Raw genomic sequence first — 18,177 nt, forward strand, 5'->3', positions numbered from 1 at the left:
GAATGTGCAGAGATATTAGCACTGATAAACTATTGTGTCACAAGTAGGCTGAGATGCTATCTTTTTTGGGTTTGCTACAGGCCTAATACAGATATGTCAACATGCTCATAATTTTTTTTTTTAACTAAAACATTTTTTTGATTAAAAATTGTATTCTAGACAAAGAATAAAATATCATATATCTGCATGCTTGAAAATGTGCATGACAGTGATTTGTTTTCTAAGAAATGTGTATAGGACATTTTGTAGATTTCTCCTACCAGTTTAAAGAAGTAGTAGTGTGGATAATCTCAGTCAGAATCTGTAGAATAAGTTTGTTTACTACAGCCTTTGACTTTTTTATAGTTTGTCAAATTTTTTATGGTTTACTGTGCATTTTTTTAAATTGGCAATTGAAAGAGATCTTGTTATCAAGCACTAAATAGTGGGACCACACTGTCAGAGATGAAGTATCTTGTGTAATAGTATACTCGCTGGTTTGAAAGGAAGAAAATAAACTTCTGAAAACCATGCTTTGAAGAAATGAAAAGCTAATCTAAATGACAGAAAATTAACTAGTCTGTTACTAAAGCTGATCTCTAGCTCTATTTTTTCCACTAAGGACAAATTGTCCAACTGACTTCGAAGTAAAAATATAATCAAAATTAATCCTAGTTACATTATGCAGTATTTGTAACCCCTGTATATATTTTGGGTGTTTTGCTCAGCTCTTGTAAATCATTGAATTTAGTTTCCTGTAAATGGTAAAAAAATTTCAAAATGTCTTAAGTTAAGGACAGTGTTTTATTTACTCTGAACTTACTGAGGAAAAAGTGTAGACATAGCTACAGATGAAGAATTCACCAGGAATTTCCCCACATATAGAAAGATTCACATCACATATGATTTCATCTTACCTTTGGACAGTCTGAATTCATGAAGGTTTTGTTGTATTGCAGGTTTTCACATTTACATTAAAAAAAAATCTCCTCACAGTTTTCAGGGCTGTTGAATTTCCAGTTAATAGAAACTAGTTCCAGTTACTTCCACTAACTTTAAGTTAATGGGAGCTAAATAATTTGCTTTACATTTGCAAAGATGTCTCCCAGGACTGAATTAATGAAATACTGTCATGCATAATGTTGCACAAGAGTTCTATTGCGTGAAAAGTTCTCATTTATCCCAATCTAGGTAATTGAAATGACAAATTTCAGTCTGATAATTATCCAATTTATGTCTATTAATGTAAGAAGGTCCAAATGAAGACAAACTAAATGCCCACGTAGCTAGTGTGCTGTCTCAGACAGTGGCTCGTTGTGAATGCCATAAGGGTAAGAGGGGAGCTGTTAGCATGACTCCCCAGAATATTCTCCTGGCATCCAGTACCTTGTAGTTCAGCAAATTCCTAGCCAAGAAATAATTATTTATGTGCTCCCCTGGAATGAACTTTCCTTCTGCTGGTATATTCAGCCACTTTTTAATCCCCTGTAAGCTGTGAAAAATTTCTGATGTACTTATTAAACATTACCCACGTACAGTATTTACTTCGTTGTAAATCTACTGTTACCGTGTATGATTTGGTGTTCTCTAGTTCTTGTACTGGTAGACTAGAAAATAATTTCCTATTTTCTACGTCTCTTATTGTTTTGTAGCCCTATAACGTATTTCAGATTATTGTCTGTCTTCCACTTTGAACGGTTATTTGGTTGTTTCTTGCGCAAAGGCCTTTCCCTCTATTAACCACACAAATTTTCCAGCAGATTTCTCATTCTCGGGGGAATAAAGAGGATTACTGTTCTGTTGCTTATTGTCTTTTTTTTTTTCCTTGGCTCATATCTTTTTACATGTAATCACCCGGAGTGATTCACACCCAGAGATATTCACATTTTCATCACATGGACACAACTTCAACTTTTTGTAGGTATCCTTCACAGATGTACACTGAGTTTTTTCAACACTAAAGGGGACTGAATTCAATGTGAAGATTTACCTGAGTCTCAAATTTTGAAGTCAGAAGCAATATATGTTTGCTAAGGCAAGAATAAAAAATATCTTTTCTAACTGCTTCATCAGCAAAAATGCAGAAATTTTGAGCTTCAAAGATGTATAAATGAATCTCAATAATTTTCATATGAATTAATATTTTTGTTCATTTCTCTACAGTTTTGGATAGATACAACTTTTTTGTTAGATCTGAATTTGACTTGACAGTGCTAAACAGAACATGAAGTGCTGCAGAGACGTAGTCAGACCTGAGTAGGTCACTCATTGCTCAACAATTATTCTACCAGCTAAATAACAGAGTAAGGCTCCAAAAATTTTTTTGTTTGTCTTGGTTAGTTTAATTGATAAACTGTTTCACGGGAAGCTCAGAGCATAATAGAGGAAAAGGCAACTGGTAGCAAGAGAATAGTTTTTCATGCTGGCTAAGATGAATTTGTGAAGGTAAGACTTAGGGAAAGGCAAAGAGCCTTTGAGAGGAAAGTGCCTTTTGTTTTTATTTATTTTTTTTTTAATTTTGTCTACCCTAGGTAAAAAATATATTGTACAGTGGAATTTCCGTACAGCAGTTCTTACAGCCAAGCTGACGGCTTACAGTACATTTTGAGTGTATATTGAATAAATATGAGTCTTATCATAATTAATTAATTGAAATAACTGAAACATTTTGTTTTAAAGGTGGTTCTGTTTTGTGTTATTTTCATCATTAAAAATATCATGAGCCATTTATCGTATTTGTCATTATTTACTCTTTATGCTTTTTAAAGTACCTAAGAGTGAAAGAGGAGACTTGAATTTACCGTTTTTTTTATTTGCCAAATATACAAACTTGTTGTCATGGAAATCAGTGCACAACTCAGATGCCTGAGTCAGTGCTGGTAAAGGGAATACCGCAGTGGATTACCAGGTAAATGTTTGACTCTATTAATAGGTAAATAAAGTACAGGTGTTTGAACACATTTATTTGAGGATGCAAGGGAAGTTGCTAATATCCCAATACCTGCTCTCAAATTCCAGTAAGTACTTGTAAAAACACAACTTTGCATTCACTGCTCCTGTTCCATGTCACAGATTCTTAGCACCACAAAAGAAATTGTACCAATTATAGCCCTTAGAGAAGTGCAGTGTGAAACTGAACTGAGAAGCTGATGTAAATATGAACTCAAAGCTGCATCCACAGGGACACTCAAAGAGCAGGAGTGTATTGCAGAAGTGATTTGGAGTGGTGTAAAGGTATCTTTTCTTTTTATGTTTAAAGAGGAACAATAAATTCTTGGTACTGACTGAGCATCTCAGATGCAGGATGGAGAGTTCTTCCTTGGATCTTTCACATCCTGTAGCTGATTCGGGCTCCTTCGGTGCTAATTTTTGCCATGACACAACTCAGGGACTGACAGCAAGGCCATGTTGTGTTTTTTTACTGTAAGTATTCCCTAACATTTCTGCAATTAGGAGCTAATCTCACTTGTTCTCTGCTTACATTGTTGAGATTCTTACTGATCACCTCAAGTACAGATTTGAGAAGGGAAGAAGATCCAGCTGCACTGTTTCTTCTTTCTGGTTACTTGCAGAAGCCAGTTGAGATGAGAACATATCATAGTCAGAGACTGACTCCAGGGAGATAGTGTTATCTGTTGTATGAGGGAGAGCTGGGACATGTACATGACTTCTCTCCCACGTGGATCTCCTTATACAAAGAGCTGTTATTCTTTGCCTTGTAGATACTTTGCATCACAGAGGCTTAACATATTTTACCTGTGTAGCACTTAATCTTCTGCTTTTATCTGAGCCTTCTGAGCTCATTTTAATCCAATTTCCCTGAAGCATAATGCAGGGAAGGAAGTGATCTCACTTCGTGCTTGCTGTGAGTAGTGCAGGCTGAGAGAATTTAATGGCTGAGATATTCACAGGGACTGTAGTTGTGACTGTCTTTTTGCAAATAATGGGAAGGGGAAGGGGCTTCCACTGTCCTGTCCAACTAGACCATGTGTGCATTGATTTTAAAAGAGAAATCATATCAGAGCTGTTATTGGAGATTATATTTTCATCTTTTTTCACTACTAAAGTTTCTCCATGTAATCACAGTATGAGGTTATATTCATCATCCTGCTAATTGGCACCATTTTCAGAAGTCAGTTTGTCCTTATCTTTCCTCCTTAGTTTGTCTCTGAAATGGATGAGTAAGCTGAATTATGTGCTGTAGTGCTTGGATGTATCACAGTTCAGTGGCTTTAGCACATCTATTTTCTTTGAATGCAAAAGGTTAATTTCATTTTAGTGTACGTTCAATCTGGATACTGACCTTTACAACTGGAAAAACAGATAGAATCATAGTTTAATTAACTTTCCAACCAGGACACATATTTGAAGCATACTCAAGAAGCCTTATGTTTTAAATACTACTGGGAGTCACATTGGAGTAGTGGATCATTGATATCCAGAAACATTATCATTGTCCTGCATTAAACAAAAAGAGAAGTTTATTACTGAAATGGTGAAGCACACAGCTGAGCTTGGAAAGAACTAAGGTAAACTGAAAACAGAATATTGAAATTACATCTTCATACTTTGTCTTTATTGTGAAATAGGAACAGCAAAGAAGATACTGAAACTGTCTCATTCTCTATTGACATTTTCTCTAACCTGTCCTCTTTCTCAGATCATTGTTGTAGTTTTCCATGGCCCTTCTAAGTTAAAACACAAACATGTTTTGTGGAATTAGATTTTGTGTGCTATTTTTAAAGAAACTCAGCTCTGGAAGCAAGTAAAGAAAAACAAATATAGATTTAATCCCTTTGCTTTCTGCTTGATCACTCATCATTTCTAATCAGTTAAATGCTTAATAAAAATATCAGGACCTAAAATTGAATCCTTAATCCTTCCTCTGAGGCTCTTCTCTATAATAATTTATTCTCTTTATTTATTTATTGTGAAAGCTTTGTTTTGCTTGTTTATAGTAATAATTGGCAAGATTACTGTTTCTGTACAAGGAAAAAAGTTCATTTTGAGCTAAAGATGGTTTTTTAGACCTAAAAGAGAATCACCTGAATACCATCTGCATTTTTATATTTGTATAAGCCAATGTTTGCCAGCGTTGGGAGGTGAGGTTTCCAAAAATCTGAAAGGTAACATGTTGCTGAGGATGTTCTATGAGCATCAGATTGCAAATTGTGGACCACGACCTGAGATGAATGAGCCAAATCTTCAGTGGACAAGTCTCCATTTGACTATGTCTAAGTCACCAGTTAAATACCTGCTTCAGATACAAGTGGCAGGATATTGTGTATTTTCTTAAATTGGTATAACTGTGCTTGAACATAGACTGCTGGAAATCTGGAAATGTACTGAGCAATGAAAATCGAGAGCATTTATTACAGTGAGGTCTATTGAAATGTGAAGAAGTATGGTACTTATTATTGTGGTACTTATTATATTTAGAAAATGACGCTAGAGATTTGGGTATAATGTTATTTCACGTTGTGTAGTGACTAAGCAGGGCAGGATTCCTTGGTGAGAAAGCACAGAAAAGAATAGAATGAAATCACATATGCTTCATTATTGCCTGCAGTAATGGAAAAAATGAAGAGCATAAGGTATTAACTGATGTCAAAGACAGTAATTAAAATGTTTCATGAATAAGAGACTGGATCATTTCAGTGGTGTTTTTAGCAGCTACAACCTTGAAGACAAACACAAGTAAATGCATGGAATATTGTGTGCAAATGCTAAAGTCAATTATACTGTCAGGATGTTACTCCCAACACATTAGTCTAAATTCTGTGCAGTAATTAACAGATATTAATAAAATGAATGTAGCCTATTCCATATTCTGGTAAGTAGTTATTTATAGCTACCCTGGGAAAGTTTGAATTATTGTCTGTCCTAATTGTTCCAGGGACTTTTTTTTTAGGCATGAAGGTCTGACTGGGAGGAATTAATAACTGCCTGCAAAGTCTTTGCATTACAGTTAATCAGATATCTTGGCAGAGCTGCTTCTTATATTTTGGTCTTATTTTTCTGTTCCTTCATTTGTCACATCTAGAATCAGAAACTGTGCTCTAAACAGTAAAATCTTCTCTTGCTAGTGTAACATTTTGTCTCCACCAGGACAGCGTCATTATTATCTGTTTTCCCCAATCTTCCTCCTCCTTAGCCTCATGGTGTTCCTCTTCACATCTAAGAGATTTCTGTTTATAACACAAAATCTGCTGAGAAGGAGTAATCAGTAAATACTTTGCTGTATGTGCCCATCTCTCAACACATCTTTGAGTCTAAATGTAGGTCATGTCTGTCTGTAGAAACCTTCTGTCATGAATATGTATAACTCGCTTGGCAAGTTTGCTAACAAATAGGTGTATTCTGTGTTCCTCACTCCTTTTTGCTTGTATTATTTTATGTGGAAAAAAGAACCAACATTCAGCCTTTTAATTAAACATTAAGGTAGCTATAAAGGAAAAGAACCAAAAAAATCTTTTGTGTAATAGTTTCCTTCCATCCCCTGACTGAACAAATGAATATATAGCAATAATTAGGGCTTGTGAGTAAGCCCAACTTACTGGTCATTTCCACAGCATCCTTTAATTAATGAATATAATGAATATTTCAGAAAGCAGAGGGGAAAAAAATTGCTGTCCTAAAATATTCTAGAGGTAACTGAAACAAGGATCAAGCATTGGAACAGGCTGTCCAGGGAAGTGTTTGAGTCACCATCCTTGGACATATCATCCCTGGAGTTATTTAAAAGTCTTGTGGATGTGGTGCTTGTGGACGTGGTTTAGTGGTAGATAAGGCAGTGCTGAGTTAACAGTTGACTTGGTGATTTTAGAGGTCTTTTCCAACCTAAACAATTCTATGATTCAGTGTTTTATGAAGGATGGATTGAAGTACATAGAAAGAAGATTTAACTTCAGTGTTAGTTCTAAAGCAGAGACACATAGGGTATAGAGAGACATTTTAACTTGAAGCTGTCTTTTTTCAAATTTTCTACACCTTTTACTGTGAATACATGTATCACTCCAGGAGCTTTCATACAGAGCTTTGTTGAAAATAATTTTATAGAAATTTTGTCATTCAGGCCCTAAAGTTTTTATTGCTTTGATGGTTAAAGAGACATGAGTTGCAATGTTCACATTTATGTTGAAAATTACAAACTACATAATAACGAAATGAATTCTATTAAATGATAAGCCAAAATCTCCTTAATTATTTATTAACCTAATCTCTCATTAAGATGAATTTAGGGATTTCCAGAAGAAGTAGGGAAGTTGCTAATGAATATATCTATGGAATCTATGTGCATCTTGGATTCAACTGGCATAAAGTTTCCTCATGTTCTTACATTTCTTATTTTCAGCTTGTGATTGTAAGGTTTCAGGAATGCTAAGCCCATAACACCAAGATTTCCAGGGCCTGCTGGTAACATTTATGGTTTTTTGTCTGCATTCACAAGTAGGAATCCTGGCCACCAATGTACAACATAAAGACATAAAACTTTAATTAGATATCAGATATAAAAAGGGTGATATTGAACATACAGCACATAATCAAGTAATGTTTTATAGGTCTATTGTAATTGAGGCACTTTGTGTATTTAATTAAACTTTTGCCCTTTGATAAACGCTTGGCTGTTAGAAAACTACTTGACCACCCAGACGCTTTCATCTCTGGTACTAATTGATTGGAATACAGGAGGTCACAAAAACACAAAGTGATCCCTGAATTCCAGCTTCTGAAATGTGTTAGTTGGTCTTTTCAATTAAAAAATCTGCGTATTTTCATCCTGAACAGAGATAAATCAGAATGCATACCATGCTGTGAAATAAAAGTAAATTACGTGGTCCACACACCACGTCTACTTTCTTGTAAAGAACTTAGAACTATTTGCTGAAATTTGTATACTGACCACCAAGAGTGTTCTTACAAGAGAGAGGTTCACTGCAGAGACCAGATGTTTGGGGTAGCATCCTGAGGGATGAGAAAGGATGTTACTGACAAGAGAAAAATGAAGAGCATTCAGACTGATAATGGAACACACACTGATTGGAGTTCAGCATGGTGATAAAAAGCCTTCTCTTCAGATTCACTGCATCTTATGGAAAAGCAAAGTTGTGTCTTGTACTGAGAGGTTTGGAAAATAAATAAATGCTGTGCCTAGTGTATGTAGGAGGCTGGAGAAGCAGTTGATCGGCTCAAAACAACCAGGTGGGAAGTGCCTTATTCCATCAGAATGTTCTGAAGTTTGCAAGTAAAAGTTGTTTTGAACCTCCTGAGAATTTTGTTGTTTCTCTTGCGCAACTCCCAGAATAAATCCAATTACCTCCTCCCCCTAAATCCACTTAGCAGACTGGGGATTACAGTGTACTAAAGTACTGTCATGTTGTACAAGATGGAATGAAAAGACAGATCTTTACTGATTAAGGATGGAAATGCTTAAATACATCATCTCTAAATGATAGTAATGTGTAAATAATATACCCATTCGATTTAAGAGTGCTACAGTGAAATTTATTGTGTTGTGTTTCTGTTCATCCCAGAGAAAGACAAAATGACAGCTTGATGTCATGGTGAGGAGGATTCTATTTCATTTTCTTGTTCTGTATGTCAAACCCATTTAGGATGGGTAATATGGTGTGAAAATAAGTGATAATTAAAGAGTTGCTTTATTTCATGTCTGAAACCAAGATATGTACAGTGACATATATACGTGTCACACCTGTCCAGAAGTAATAAAACTAAGCTGAACTCCTAGTCTGACATGAGAAAAACAGATTGACAAATTAAAGCCTGCAGGCTGTTAATTGCACTTGTATTTTAGAGAAAAAAAAATCAGGGAAGTGGTGGTTGTCTTCATTTTCTATAGCTGAGAAATTTCAAGAAAAAGAAGTATAAAACATTTTCAGTTTTTCAAAGCACCTTTATCAACCACAACCAAACACAAAATCCCCATAGCATGTCTCCAGAGTTAAATAAATGTAAATCAAGTGTTGGTGCAATCATGCAGGTTGTTTATAAGTTCCAGGTAATTTTAAAATTAGCAAAAAAGTAGCAGGAGGTGGTTTTGACGTGGAAATCTATCACAAATCTTATGGCTTACCTGTTTTACCTAAAGTGCTCTGATTAACATAGTGAGATGGTAGAAACTAAACAGAATGCTGTTAGACATTGATACAATATTAATTAAAAGCCCTGTGTTTTTGCTGAAGAGAATTGACTTGGCAAATAGCAGTGGAAAAAAAAAAAAGCATTAATAAGATATTTGTAGGCTAAGATGTGTTTCTAAATGTGACAAGTAAATCTGCAGACACTATGTGTTAGAGAAGCTGGAGCCTTGTATTGAGTGCCAATAAGTGCACATTTCTCTGGTGAAAAACTTAATGGTAATGAATTAATGCAATTTCTCAGCCTCCCTGTAGGTTTCTCTTTTGTCTCTAAAGAGCAAGCTTTTTTAAATGCCTGTATGCATAGAGGAAATGTTTATAAGAGAAATAGAGAAAACTCTTTACATAGTTCCACATTTTGACAAAACAGGGGAAACATTTTCCCATGTCTATTTTTCATTCCATCTCTTTTCCCTTATATTTGCCCTTTTTTTTAAAATTCATTTATTTTCATAGTATTTTCTTCAGTTGTAATTAATATCATCCCTCTGCATTTTTTTATTTAGTAGCCTTTGCAAATAGTATTCTATATGTCTTGATAATACCAGAGTATGTCATTAGGGTACTGACTAGCAGTTTATTGATTTTTAAATTATAGGCTTCCTATGCTTTTTCCTCTGTGACTTTTTAATAAAAAAGTAATGGCGAGTTTCACTTGTCCAGTATCTGTCTTTGCAGATTTTAATTTTTAGCTATATGGTCAGCTTTGGATAAAACAGGCACCCAAAGGATAATGTAAAGGGCACAGGCAGCTAATTTTACTAGGTTTTTCATGCAGTGCTATGCTTAATGCCTGGTGTTCCACCACCCAGTTCCTGAGTCAACAAGGGCAGATACTATTTTAGGTGTGTATTTTTTGCATGCTAAGTATTTTAGAATGCCTAACCACAGAGAACAACTGTAGGTTAGATGCTTGTGGTTTTTCTTAAGGTTAAGGTATGGTCAGTCAGCTGATGGATTCAGTGAGTGAAACTAGCGCTGTATGAAAATTTGACATCTATTTAAAGAATGAAAACAATCATGTGAAACTATGAAGGGTTTAGAGTAGGTTAACCTAGAAACTGGTTAGGATATTGCTGTCCTTAGTCTCTGGTAGATTGTGTCATTTGGAAGGGAGCTGGGTGTTATAGGACTGGGGTTTATTTTAAAAGAGGAGTGCCACAAACTTCTCTGCCAGTAGGTTCAGTCTGCTGTATTGCCCTAGAACAAGGAAGTAGAAAGATCCACTGTGACCAGGCTGTTGCCACACAGCAGTGTGCTGCTTATTGCCCAAGTCAATCCTTAGCCTCCTAGTAGAGCTGAGTGGAGACATTTGTCAAAAATGTGTCGCATTGTATTGAATAATGCAAATATTGGTACTTCCTACTGGCACTTGTTTCTATGAATCCCCTCAATTCTTTTTGTTATTTTAATAATTTGATGCTTTGGACATAGAAATATATCATGTTTCATGACCCTTCAAGTGAGGGTGTGATAGCGTCTTGTCTGCTCCAGATTTACTTTTCAAAGTATGTTCTATTGCTGAAGGATATGTATACAATTTGTGATACTTTTGATACATTAGAACTCAATCAAATAGCTTACATTGAAAACTTGTCCTGTGGTAACTTCTTCAAGTGCTCAAAACTTAAATCACGTGGAATTGAGGCTGAGGCTGGATTGTTGCACAGTATTTTCTGAACTTGGATGAAGTATGTAATCTGAAGCAGGAAAATGTGGAAGATGGTTCTTAGAACAGTTTAATATTCATCCAAGTTCTTTTCTTCGGTGAGGGAAAGGAAATCATCTCCTTCAGCCTCTGAACTGAATCAAGTGGCTCCTCTTTGCATGTGCAGAAGGACATTAGAGCTATTTCCAGCCCTCAGTTCCTGGTTATCTTAATTGCAGTAGGACGAAGTTCACTTTGCTCCTAGAATGCAGGAGATATGAATGAGCAAGACCTTTTACCTGCTTTGTATGACTTCTTTGTTTTAAGACACTTGCTCACCCGTACATGTTGATCGTCTGAAATCCTGGCCTTTTTCTGTTTTGTTCCTTTAACCTACTGTTGTTGAAGCCCAGCTGGCAACTAAGCTGCACACAACCATTCACTCACTTCACCTGTGTTGGGATGCAGGAGAGAATTGGAAGACTAAAAGTGAGAGAACTTTTGTGTTGTGGTAAAGGCAGTTCAATAGGTAAAGCAAAAGCCACACACACAAGGAAAGCAAAACAACATTTTCTCCTTCATGACTTTCCGTGGGCAGGCAGGTTTTCAGCCACCCTCTGGAAGGTGGGGCCACATCATCTGTTTAACAGTTACTTGGGAAGACAAAAGCCATCACTCCAGACATCCCCTCTTCCTTCTTCCCTTAGCTTTATATGCTAAGCATGACTCCATATGCTATGGAATATCCCTTTGGTCAGTTGGGACCAGCTGTCCCAGCTGTGTCACCTCCCAGCTTCTTGCGCAACTCCAGCCTCCTCACTGGCAGGGTGGGGTGAGGGGCAAAAAAGGCCTTGATTTTCTGTAAGCCCTGCTCAGCAACCAAAATGTACCTGAATTATCAACACAGTTTCCAGCACAGTCCAAAACACCCTCCCATACCAGCTACTGTGAAGAAAATTGTCCCAGCCAAAACTAGCACAAACCTCATTCTCACTTGTAATAGGCACTGCCAAAAATAATTGTCCAATAAAAGCCTCTGACTAGATTCTTACCTCGCAATCAGTCAAGGGCAACTACGTGACACACGTCTGTTAAGTGATTTGTGTTGAACAAATTCCCAGCTTCATGGTTATTTAATTTGTAATTTTGGCAAGGATTTCTAGGACCTTTTCATTTTTGCTACATATGGTAGAACAAATTAAAATCTGGCCCTTTCTGTGATCTGAGAAAGGGATTTCACTTAGGTCAGGTGAGTGTTTAGTATACTGTTTTCTGACTATTCTGTGCATGCCTGTGCTTTGTTTCAAGGTTGATTGAATGCTGCTTTTTTTTTTTTTTTGTAATGGTGCATTTCTTCCCATTTGACAACAGCTTTGACCTTGAACATCTGTGCAACATAGAGAAAGTAACTGAATGTTGTAACATGGAAGATATGCATGTGATTGCAGGTAAAAGCATCACTGTGAAAGCCTTAACAAGAAGCGTGCTATTGACTCATCTTGGCCTGGGATGGAAAGTGCTCTGAGCCTCACTAAAGTGTAATTAGCATTTTCAACTCAAAAAGAGGGTGGATCCAATTGTGATATACTTAGCATGCTTATTAGCAGCTTACACTGAAAAAAACAGCCATAAGTAACTCAGCAATATGTCTGTGCCATGCAGTTGGTGGCATTGTAAATTTTTGTTCAAAGGATAAAATGCTGAAAAAGAAGATAACTTCCTCAAAATGTTTGACTCTGAACTATATTACAGTGGAAGTACCAATGTAAAAGTGTTATGGTCTTATGGGCTGCGAATCTGGCGACGAGGATTTCTTAGTTGCACAATAAGTGACAGGGCCTATGACAAGTAAAGCACCTCTACATTATTCTTAAGTAAGGTTACCCAATAGACCATGAACAGGTGGGTCCCTAGGATCACTGCTATGTACTCTTCTACCCATGTATAAATGTGGCAAAATACAACTTCTAAGGTAAATAAACTTTTTTTTTATGTCACACTGGAATATGTAGTCTGTTTCCACAGATTACTGTCAGAATGGCATTTTGAAATGCTTCAGCATCCTCAGCAGCTTTGTTTGTGATAATTAGCTGGTTTTGCACAGTTGTGCTTTACAACAGAGACCTTCAGTCTGTTTAGATTTGCCTTCTCTTTCTGCCTTTCCCCTAGGGACCTTGTAGGTGATTTGAAATTAATGTTGAACTTCTTAGTAAAGTTAAAATGTCTTAGAATAAGCAAGTTATTTGTTTACAAAGAAGGGAGATAGATTTTCTTACATTTTTAAATATAGATTTGACTACCAATAATTTTATATTTGGTGATTTAGTGGTATGATCCATTTGTATGAGGAATTATATGTCTGACTGTTAAATACTGGAAAGTATGAAAAAAATAGATAAAATATGTAGCAGCACAGAGAATGATTGCATGAAAAGAGATAACTGCTAGCTGATAATAGGCTTTTTTCTCAGTATTATTTTAGAGCCAAAATCTTCTTTGACCTCCTTTCAGAATGCAAATTGCCCACATCAAACCTGTTTAGGTATTGCCAGTTTCTCTAAGTTTTCTAGGATATCACCAGCAACTGATTTCCCCCCTCTCCTTTCCCATGGAGAAAAGGCTGTCCAGGTCCAAACTTGCCTAGAGGCAGGGTGTATGCTCTGTCAGTAGTAACATTACCATTATCTTCTTGGCATAAATAGTTACAAATAGACAGTGATTTGCTTGTATTTGTTTTAAAAATGTGGACTCCCAACACAAGAAACTGCAGTAGGTTTTGGGTAATGTAGCAATAGCCACACCATGGGAGACAGTGTTATCCTGGCTCTGGCTATTCACAGTAGCAGATAACTAGTAGAGAGTAAATACATTTGCATATCTATTCATACAAATAAATTAAGAGATAGTAATGTATTTTTAGATGTTTATATATGTGTAATACAGTATATGTGAATAATACAAATGGTAATATTCCGTGTATTTTGTTGATATTTAATTTCATCAATAGATTCTGTTGTCTGTACTTCATTCTTTTCATGAAAGGTTGCATCTGTATCACAGTCTTTAATATTCACAGTGAGCTTTTTTTTCTGTCACCTGGCACTTTGAATCTAGCAGTTTTGTCATATTGAAAAAATTCTGGGTTCCAGTAAAATTATGCATGATGCCCAGTAATTACAGGGTGTTTATGTCTTAGTTAACTATGGGCATTGGAGTTTTTGGTTAACAGTTAAAGCAGATGTTCCTGGTTTGTGATTTTGTCTTTCCATTTTTATGTTGAGATATTGAAATAAGTGTATCAAGTCCATACATTAATTTTAATAATGTCAGTTCCTGCTCTTTCAGCAGCTGATGTTCCTGCTTGAGATCATCTACATATGTGATAGGTCAGGCCATAAAGGGAAATCAGTTTCTGCTCCCGTTCAGAATTCTAGAAGTGAAAAGGTGCCGAGAGGAGGCTCCTGTGCAGATCCAGTGAGGGGGTACTATGTGGAGAGGCACTTCAGGCAGGCAAAACTGTGTTCGTTTGGCCTGTGTTGTGCTTACACTTAGGAGGCATTTATTTTTGTGACATGAGACATGACTTCCAGATGAAAATCTGTTGTTGCAGTCATGTGTGGAACTCTAAGCCTGAGGACTGTGCGCACATGTGAGAAGCAGCATGTGGCACCACTGGGATGCAAAGATTAGAGTCCACAAAAAAGAAAAGTAAGACAAAATATTTTGTAAAAGAGGTTTTTTTGGGGGTGGGTTGGGTGCAATTGTATGACAGAAGCTGTTGCTTAAGATTCTCCTGTGAACTGAGATACCCTGATTAATTCTTGATGCTTTTGTGCTCACTTCAGAGAGATGAAGTGCAATCCATTAGCAAGGTGCTTGGGTCAGCCCGAGTGATGCTCAAAGCCAGAGCAAAACAAGGGGCAGCTGAGGAAAGAAACCAGACAAATGGATTAGTTTAAAATGTGTTGTGCTGCCCAGCAAGACTTAAAATTGTTAACCGTGCATATGAATATTTATATATGAGCCAGAAAACAACCAGCTAATCTCCTACTTTCCTCTTTTTAATGAGAGCCTGAACTGTTCACAGCAGTATTTTAGAAATTTGCTATTACTAACATCTTCCTCTACCCAGTCAGAGTTTTATCTCTTGCTTTAAAAGCAAAAATCTGTAAACAGTCCAAGTCACATTTCCAAATTGAAAAAAAAACGAAAACCAAGAAGCTGTATCTAAGTATTAGAAAGTTTAATGGGCTTAGATTTAAGATGGTGACTGAAATTAATATCACTTCAAAAACCCAGTCTTGGGCTGAAATGAAGTTTTAGGAGGTTGTAAAAACTGTTGTAAAAAAAAAGAAATTTTGAAATTATTTTTAAATATTTTAATTACTAATTGCATACAGAATTTTTTTTATTATGTGGTGGGACAGGTGCATGTAACATTCCTCCCAAAGCACGTTTATGAACATGTCATAATCTGAAATTTTGTGGTCTTATTTCTCCTTTGTCTTCCTCCCAGAATTTATATTGAAGGCTGAATTTAATTTTCAATTATATCCTTGTAAGTGATCTTGGTAAAACCGAATTCTTGGGAAATTTACAAACACAGACTGATTCTTCTTGATATTCGAATGGAATAGTTACAGGAACTTATTTTTCTGCTATCACATCTTTGCAAAGATACCTGATGACTGCTTGCAGGATGTAGTGTAGGATACAAGAGATGAGATACTGGTGGTACAGGACATCTGATAATAAGGAGAGGCATTTCAGTGTGGTCTTCATAAGACAACCCAAAAAGCTTGTGCCTGTCCAGGTGGAGTCTTGGGAGGAGTTGTGTTGCTATTTTGTTGACTGGAGGAAAGCACAGTTTAAGAATTTTATTGAGAGGTCTCTGAATATCTTGTTTTCACTTTGTTCAAGGGCCAGAACTGTGTACGTATAAGTTTAGAAAACTCAGTCACGGAGATCAAAAATCCTCTTTACAGACATTAAATAATTCCTGCTGAGAAGTGTAATTCTAGAAGGTGAATGCTACTTTCTTTGAAATAATCTGATTTGAAGATTAAGGAAATTGAATCTGATTTCCTTGATGCACAAAAATATGTATAGATATTTGAATATATATGTCTTTGGTTACTTCTTTCCTCTGCTCTGCAGTGCTGTGGCCTCACCTCGAGTCCTGTGTGCAGTTTTGGGGACCACAATATAAAAAAGATATTAAGACTTTAGAGAGCGTCCAAAGGAGGGCCACAAATTTGGTGAAGGGCCTTGAGGGGAAGCTGTATGAGGGGCAGCTGAGGTCACCCGGTTTGTTCAGCCTGGAGAGGAGGAGGCTGAGGGGAGACCTCATTGCAGTTACAGCTGCCTTGTGAGGGGAAGAGGAGGGGCAGGCACTGACCTCTTCTCTGTGGTGACAGTGACAGGACCTGAGGGAATGGCCTGAAGTTGTGTCAGGGCAGATTTAGGTTGGATATTAAAAGTGGTCACAGCACCAGCCTGGCAGAGCTTAAGAAGCATTTGGACAATACTCTCAGGCACATGACACTTGGAGAGGTCCTATGTAGGGCCAGGAGGTGAAGATCCTTGTGGGTCCCTTCCAACTCAGCATATTCTATGTTTTGTTGTTAACTTTAAAAATGTAAATTAGTGTTGAATCTGTACCAAAAAAAAAATCTTCCCATTTAGCAAGCTTGTAGGGAAAACATTCTTCAATAAAGATAGTTCCTCTTCATGTAGTTATAACAAAAATCAATTATTCTTAACAATGTGAGTACTTCGTAAACATAAATCGTTAAAACAGAAGTATGCAGACACTCTTTAATGACACATTTCAAAAGTGATTTTGCCATAACTTTTCTGTTCTGTTCTTTTGTTGTATGCATAGTCATGCAAGTTGAATAGGAACTTCAATGAAGAATTCTGTATTTGATTTATGTACTGTTATTTAGTGCAACATTTTTTGTTCTATTTGTACTGTGCTTTTCAGGATAAATTACCGTGAAATTCCTGAACCTAGCAATCATGATTAAATGTATTTATTTGTTTTTCAAAAAAAATTGTTTAGACTGCACTCTTTTTCTCAGTTTAGCCCATTCAGTGTATGAGCAGTACTTTGCAGAGCATGGATGCTCTAAATTTTCAGTTGGAGAGTGAGAATCTTGTTGTAACTCAAGTGAAGGAGATAATGTGCCGGAGAGAAAAATGAATCATGTAAAAAGCCTGGAGAGTTGTAGTCAAGAAACAGATTTTGAAAATGAATCTTGAATTTCAGATTGTTGAAAGAAAAGAAGTTAGAGTTCCAGGGTTCGCTACAGTGTCAGAAAATACAGCGTATTTTTTAGTCCAAGTGATGGACAATGAAGGCTACATGCTTTTAGCAGGGAGTCTCTCAGCTGTGATCTCCGTTCATAATTTCTAACCACAAAATGGGAATTAATTTCATGGGTCCATAAGTTCTATTATTTTGAGGTCAAAGCAGAGCTCCTCTGAATGATGTACCCAGAATATCCAAAGTGTATTTTCTATGGATATAAATGCAGACATTCAAAACTGTATATATTTAATGTTGTTGAGAAAGGATAAGCAATTATGAATTTATTACCAAAGCTACAGGGGATAATATACCACAGAAGTAATAGTTGAATCATATGATACTTCAGGTCAGAAAGGATCATCTACTACACGTCGCTGTTCAAAGTGGGGCCACCCTCAAGGACAAAATGTAATAAATGAATGCATAACTTAAATAATTTATTTTTTCTAAATTTTTCTTTTAAAAAAAGATGAGACTGACAAACCTGAAGGTGGTTAAGTTCCGAGAATTAGTTTCTACGATAGAATAAAACGGAAAATGCTGTGTGGTCAGGGAGCTCAGTGGTGCTCATTTTGATGACAAGCGTCCATTGTGCTACTTAGTGCTAGTGAAGACAAAGGAGAGAGAGTTCAGGATATTAATATTTAAAATACAAAAAAAATGATGGCACTGAGGGATGGAATAAAAACATAAGCCACCTACAATCTGGAGGAAGAGAGATACGTAGGTATATGAAACAACAAGTAGTTTTAAAACTATTTTTTCATACGGGTGTGCTCACTGGGATTGAGATCAAAGTGGCTTTTTAAATACAAAAATGACAAATAAAAGTGGGGTTTTTTATGTTTGCTGATAAATTACCTAAGGTTTCTTTTGGGTCATTTTTGCCACTGCAAAGCTGTTCTGTGCTACAAAGTATTGGGGAAATACTAATTTCTGGACTAGACATGCATTAACAGAGGAGGAAATTTAGCCTTTGGTAGCTGTCAGCTTCTGTATTTTTCTGTAGTTATATTGAATACAGGTTGAGGAGAGATGGGTTGAAAGCCTCTTGTGGACATGTATGCATATATGTGTTT

The 18,177-nt window shown here is 36.4% G+C and overlaps 1 protein-coding gene across 7 annotated transcripts in view; it reads left to right on the forward strand.

Annotated features, from left to right (window-relative positions):
* Positions 1-18,177, forward strand: part of MARCHF1 (membrane associated ring-CH-type finger 1) — a 231,141-nt gene that overhangs the window by 164,180 nt on the left and 48,784 nt on the right. The gene's annotated exons all lie outside the window — the stretch shown is intronic.

This window comes from Corvus hawaiiensis, chromosome 5 (genome assembly GCF_020740725.1).
Source record: "Corvus hawaiiensis isolate bCorHaw1 chromosome 5, bCorHaw1.pri.cur, whole genome shotgun sequence".
Lineage (NCBI taxonomy): Eukaryota > Metazoa > Chordata > Aves > Passeriformes > Corvidae > Corvus > Corvus hawaiiensis.